Source organism: Ailuropoda melanoleuca, chromosome 11 (genome assembly GCF_002007445.2).
Source record: "Ailuropoda melanoleuca isolate Jingjing chromosome 11, ASM200744v2, whole genome shotgun sequence".
NCBI classification, from domain to species: Eukaryota; Metazoa; Chordata; class Mammalia; order Carnivora; family Ursidae; genus Ailuropoda; species Ailuropoda melanoleuca.
Genome location: NC_048228.1, coordinates 26157662 through 26163661, shown reverse-complemented (window position 1 = coordinate 26163661; position 6000 = coordinate 26157662). Strand labels below are relative to the sequence as shown.

Here is a 6000-nt window from a genome sequence, read left to right as displayed (position 1 = left end):
CGAGGCCGCCCCGAGACGCCGGCCCCGCCGAGTGATGAGAACAGACGTCAAACTGCCTTATGAATATTGATGCGGAGGCTAGGCTGCTTTCGTAGAGAAGCAGAAGGAAGCAAGATGGCTGCCCTTTAGGATTTGTTAGAAAGGAGACCCGACTGCAACTGCTGGACTGCTGCAAGGCTGAGGGACGAGACCGAGGTCAGAGCGCTTCTCTTGTGCCGCGAAACTCTCCCTTTCCTCTCCCCCTTGCTTTCTGTCGGGCTCCAGGGACTGGGGAGCAAGCCCTGCAGTGTCACCCACTAGTACCAAGAGGGAAGAGGGAAGCTTCACAAATTACTGGAGCCTCTTCAACATGGCTGACAAATATAGTTTTAATTCCCCCCTTTAAACCTCTAGTTCTGTGTTCTCTCCTCTCTCCCGCTAATGCGCCTCTCCTCCTTACCCGGAAAACTTACCTTTGTGACTCCGACCAGCCGGTTTCCCGGCCTTTTATCCTCAGGAAAGTGATTTTTCTTTGCTTCCCTTTCTCAAATAGTTCAGCTTTGGGGGGCACTACTTTTCCCTTGAACCCTCCCCGACCCCCTTTCCCTCCTGTAAGTCAGACCAGTCTCTCGTTCAACCTAACCCACCCCGGAAAGAACTCTGACGGAGTGTTTTTCGACCCTTTTATCTGTTGTAGGTCCTGGGTCTGGGTTTGCGTTCGCGTCCGCCCCTTTCCACCCCGGTGTCCGGTTTTTGGGGGGCGAACCAGGCGAATGTCACGGGGAGTGGAGCCGTAGTACTCTAAGTGGGGTTTTGTTTTTTCCCAAGTCCGCGCGTTTTGCTCCTGGTGCTGAGAGAATAGTTTCTCTGGTCCCCCAAACAAGACCAGATCCCACTTTTCTCAAGGTCCATCAGCTCTGCGATGGGCTGTGCCTTCCAGCCTGGGGAGTGCGTGTAGGAGAATTTGTGGGCAAATCTGTGCCCTGGCTTTGTGCTTCTCCCNCGGGCGGGGCGGGCGGAGGGGGGCAGAGTGGAGAGTTGGAAGACTGCAAGGTCAGGGGCGCCGAAAGAAATGAAACCCAATCCCTGCAAAGAAACGGAGAAGTAGGGAGCAGATCTCTAACAGTCCCATCCAAATTTCTCGGTCTTGGTTGCTCTCTTTTCTTTGGCCTTTTATTTATCTGCCTTCCTATCCGTGTCTCTTTTCCTCCTTCTCCTTCTACACGCACCGCACACACACACACACACACACAACACACTCCAGTCTTGCTGAATCTTTTCGCTGGGGCTGCTTGTCTAGTGTTATTAAGCTAACAGTTTCTATGGAGAGTTTTCTACCTATGACAAAATAAAGTGTGGCTGGATAGACTCCTGGGAAGGTCGAATATGAAACATAAGTGTTATTTACTGGCCATTGCCTTCATGACATACTTTTAATTGCATTGAGTGATTTCCCCCCTCCTTCGTCTACTGTTTAAGAATTGAAAGAAGGGTTATTCTCCAGTTGTTTCCTTAAAGTTTACTGAAATACTTTTATATTTTCCTGTGTAGGGAATAGGATACATCCGTGAATTTAAAATCTAAAGTCTCATAATGTGCTTTCATCTCTCCGAAAAGGGATAATAATGGCAAATGCAAATAAAAAATATTCATCAACAAATGATCCAACATAAGAGGAAGATTGTTCCTTAGGGGAAGTTGGGATGTAAAGAGAAAAGATACTGGTTTGCTTCGCTTTGCTTTGCTTTAAGACTGTGGGTATTGTTGCCTGGTTAATGAAATCATTATGTTTGCATTTTAGTGGAAAGTTGAAATGCTGGAGGAAAGTTATATTCTTATACATGCTTGCATGTGTGTTTCATAATAGGTTAGAGGTAGAATATAAATTTCTACACAATATTGTTGTTTTTTTTTTAATATATAATGTTGTTAAGCAGAGAAGTGTTAGTGAAGGACTGGAAAGTCAAACTTAAGTTTAGAAGGCATGTATATAATTAGATGATGGACAGAAGGAAGGGCACAGTAATGGACGTTACTCCATAAATCAGATTTCCAAAACCATTTGTCCTCAGTAGTTCACTTTGTAACTCTATTTTAATCTCTGAAAAAGCAGTTAAGTTTAATCATTGATACTGAAGATTATTTCACATGATTACAAGGGAGTAGTATTACTGATCTCTGGAATAGAAACAGCTCATTTGGTTAGTTCTTATTTGTCCTAAAATAATAAGGAAAATACTTAGGAGTCTAGCGTAAATGCTTACTATTCATTGAGAAAACTATGATTAATTATTGCAGTAATTCAGAGTTAAAAATAAACAGCTCCTTTTGCTAACAGACTAATATTTAACTGCTTTTTGGGGACTTTTCAAATGTTGTGGTTTATGCTTCCCTCAAGTTAGTCAACTAATAATAGATGTAGTATTTTCCATTCATATTGGTAAATACAAATACCTACATTGGTTAGTAATATTTATTGTGACCATGAAGATTTGTTCTTTCCTATCAAACTTAGACTCTTTTGTTATTTTATGTATCCTATTTGTATGCCGAAAATAGCTGTTAATTAATATTGTATGAGGGGCTTAAATGATTGTAAGGAGGAGATGCACATTATTCACCAATTTCAATATAAGTACCACTTTCTCCTTTATTATAAAAGAGAAATTATTTGAATTAGTATAGAATAGTTGACTATAACAGATGCAGTGTCCATTCTTCATTTATAATATGTTTGGTAGTACCACCTGGATGTTCTCAGAATTTCATAGGATAGAACTGTCTTGAGCAATTGAATTTTATGGAAGTGATAGTGGACAATAACAAGACAGGTATTTTTCTTAAACTGCAATATTGTTTTCCTTACTTTCTTATTGAACTAATGGTTAATGAGAAATTAACTTGGAATGAAGAGAGTCCCTTATTTTTTTTAAATTCACGATTTACCAACTATGGCTTTAATTATATCTGTCATTATGCTGGTGCATGCAAGGAGTCAAGGGAATTGATATGATTTTGATGCAGTGTCACAATAAGGTAGACATTGGCAGGTCAACATCACTTCCAGAACAAGTGAAATGCACCTGCCAAGGAGTTATTATGAGAGACTTCCAAAGTCCTCTTTGAGCACTGGACTTGTTTTAGGTAACAAAAACTGGAGTTACTGTTTTGGTTTCACTTGCTGAAGTTAAGAATGTCTCTATCAATTCCTCCAAGGCTCCACCCACACACAATGTTGTAAGCCAGTGTCACTATTGAAATGTATTTCCTTATTTGCTGATCTCAGTAAGAAACCTTTCTTATAATTCACAGACACACCTGGCAGAAACCCTCTTTTCCATTATGTCCCAGATCCAAGTTGGTAAACTCTTATGAATTCTTTGAAGTTATCTTTAAATAAAACATCATCAAAGCTATGGATGTTTGACATGTTGGAATATCTAATACTTAGATTAAACCTGCTCTAATTCCTTCTTCAATGAATTCAGTTTTTGTTGCTTAATGGAATTTAGTAGTCTTACCTAGCCATCTCAGATTACTGGAGGGAGCCTTCTTTGTTTTATAAACAACCATATAGGCAAGTTAAAACTTCGGAACAGCTGTCAGTGTTGGTTCATCAAAATAACATTTCATCAACTATTATGCCACCATTGCAAACTAGTTCTGAAGCATAGTAATGGCACCAAAGCCAGTAGCAGGAAAATATTTTACAAGGCAGCTTTACAATTGGAGCCTTAACTGTGGGAGAGTTGGTTTGCCAAGTAGAGCTGGTGATTATCTTGGAAATTGTGCTGAAGAACACAACCACAAATGATTTTGCCAAATATACAGTATTTACTTGGTCTAGATCTCCAATTTCTATTTTGACTCATTGCCAAAACCCAGGGAATACTATGACATTATTTAAGAAGGTTATAGAGTACATCTGTAAACCTTAGTGTATAGTAGGAAATATATATACTTCGGTATACAGTGGGAAAGAAGAGATCCACAAGAGGAGAGGGTAAAGTGAGAGCCCTTGAATCATTGCGACTGCAAGCCAAAAACAGTCTTAAGTATCTGCTATTTCCAACATTATTCTGTTCCTAGATTGTACATTGCAGAAAATCCCTGACTTAAGATAGATATATCATCTTTTCGCAATAAAATAGATTTTGGTTGCCCCTTCCAAAATAGTCAATTCTATCAGCTTTGATTTATGCTTTCTCCACTTGTCATGAAATGCAGTTAAATGTGCCAGGATTCAAGAAGAAGAAATAGATACTAGGTGAATTTTCAATATTTTGTGTAAAAACAAACTCAGTGATAATGTCAACCTACCTGATGTTTTAAGAATTTGGAACTCAATATTTTTTATTTACTCAGGGTTGTTGCTCAAACTGACTTGAAATCAAGCTCCAGATAATCTGAGAATTAAAATTAGGAGATGAATAAATTAGCATGAAGTGTTTTTAGAGGGCAGGTTAGGACATAAAATGAACTGTTTGCTTCACTGAAAATATTATAAATATTTCTTTTAAATTAAATTTATGCCTCTTGGAAGAGAGGCACTGATTTCTACATCTAATTATTCCATAGTAGAACTTAGTGGTATCCTACTCAGTCAATATGTAATGCAGGGAGTATAAGCTTCCAGTTATAAGATCAATAAGTTATGGAATGTAATGCGTAGTACAGTGACTATCATTAACAATACTGTATTGTATATTTGAAAGTTGCTAAAAGAGTATATCTTCAAAGTTCTCACCACACACCCATGCAACCATTATAAGTATGTGAAGCGATGGGTGTTAACTAACCTTTTTGTGGTAATCATTTCCCAATATATACATATATCAAATCATGTTGTACACGTTAAACTTACATAATGTTATATGTCAATTATGTCTCAAAAGCTGAAAAAAAAGAATGAATGACCTAGAACTGGAAAAAAATAATGTCCTTTAATTAGAAAATGTATCATCTATTTTCAATGGTAATGGTGATGATGGTAGTAATGACGGTGATTTTTCCTTAAATGTAACTTCTACAGGCTATGGCAAATGTCTCATAAAAGCCATCTGTTGTAAATGTACAGCTTAATGATTTTTAGTAAATTTACACAGAGATCACATATTTTTAACAGAAATTTCTATTAAGATAAATGTAGATTCAGATGCAGGTATATGAAATAATAATAATTGGACATTATTATTGCCCAGTTTCTTCCACTGGTAACTTTTGGCAAAACTATAATATCGCAACCAGGATACTGACATGGATATAGTCTGCCTGTCTTACATGGATACCCCCAGTGTGACTTGTACATTTGTGTATTGTATATTTAGGTCCATACCATTTTATCACATTATCAGATATCTTTAAATCTTTTTTCCTGAAAGCAGAGAAGTTTAACCCAGTCCTACTTCATCAGTCATATGATTGTGCTATCATTCCTTATCAAAACATGCATCAGAATATCGGTTTTTGTTTACTTAAAAGTGTTTTTGCATAAAATGGCCTTTTTGTGTTCAAGCTATTTTGTTTTAATAACATACTACATTATAACATGTCATTTAATTCTCTTCATGACTGTAGAAATAGGTATTATTATCCTCATCTCAGGTGAGCTAACTGAAGCGTAGTGAAGTTAAATAGCCAAATTCATACAGCCAATATATGGCTTAGCTAAGATCTGAATTAGGCACTCTGTCTCTAGATCCCAGCCCTTTAACCACTGTGCTATTCTGCCTCATTACGATTAATAAAAAAGTGAAGCTGTAATATAGGCTATGCAGGGAAAGTCCTAAGAGGAGACTTAAAATGCACACAATTGTCTACATAAAAACTGGTACCCAAATATTCATAGCAGCATATTAATAATTGTAAAAAATTGGAACAACCCAAATGTCCATCAACTCATAAATATATGAATGGCGGTATATACATACAATGGAATATTACTCAGCAACAAAAAGGAATGAAGGACTGATACATGCTGCATCATAGAAGAACTTGAAGGGACTAACAAAAGGCCTCATA

At 37.6% G+C, this 6000-nt stretch overlaps 1 protein-coding gene and 1 long non-coding RNA gene across 3 annotated transcripts in view; one reads left to right on the top strand and one right to left on the bottom strand.

Annotated features, from left to right (window-relative positions):
* LOC105240896 overlaps nt 1–975 on the bottom strand; it is a 68120-nt gene extending 67145 nt beyond the window's left edge. For both annotated transcript variants that reach the window (XR_004628762.1, XR_004628761.1), the window contains exon 1: nt 453–975. This is a non-coding gene — a long non-coding RNA (uncharacterized LOC105240896). The remainder of the gene's footprint in view (nt 1–452) is intronic.
* The window catches only part of TET2 (tet methylcytosine dioxygenase 2), a 125239-nt gene continuing 119250 nt past the window's right edge, over nt 12–6000 (top strand). Inside the window, exon 1 of the mRNA XM_002926670.4 lies at nt 12–195. The gene's annotated coding sequence lies outside the window, so the exon portion shown is untranslated. The remainder of the gene's footprint in view (nt 196–6000) is intronic.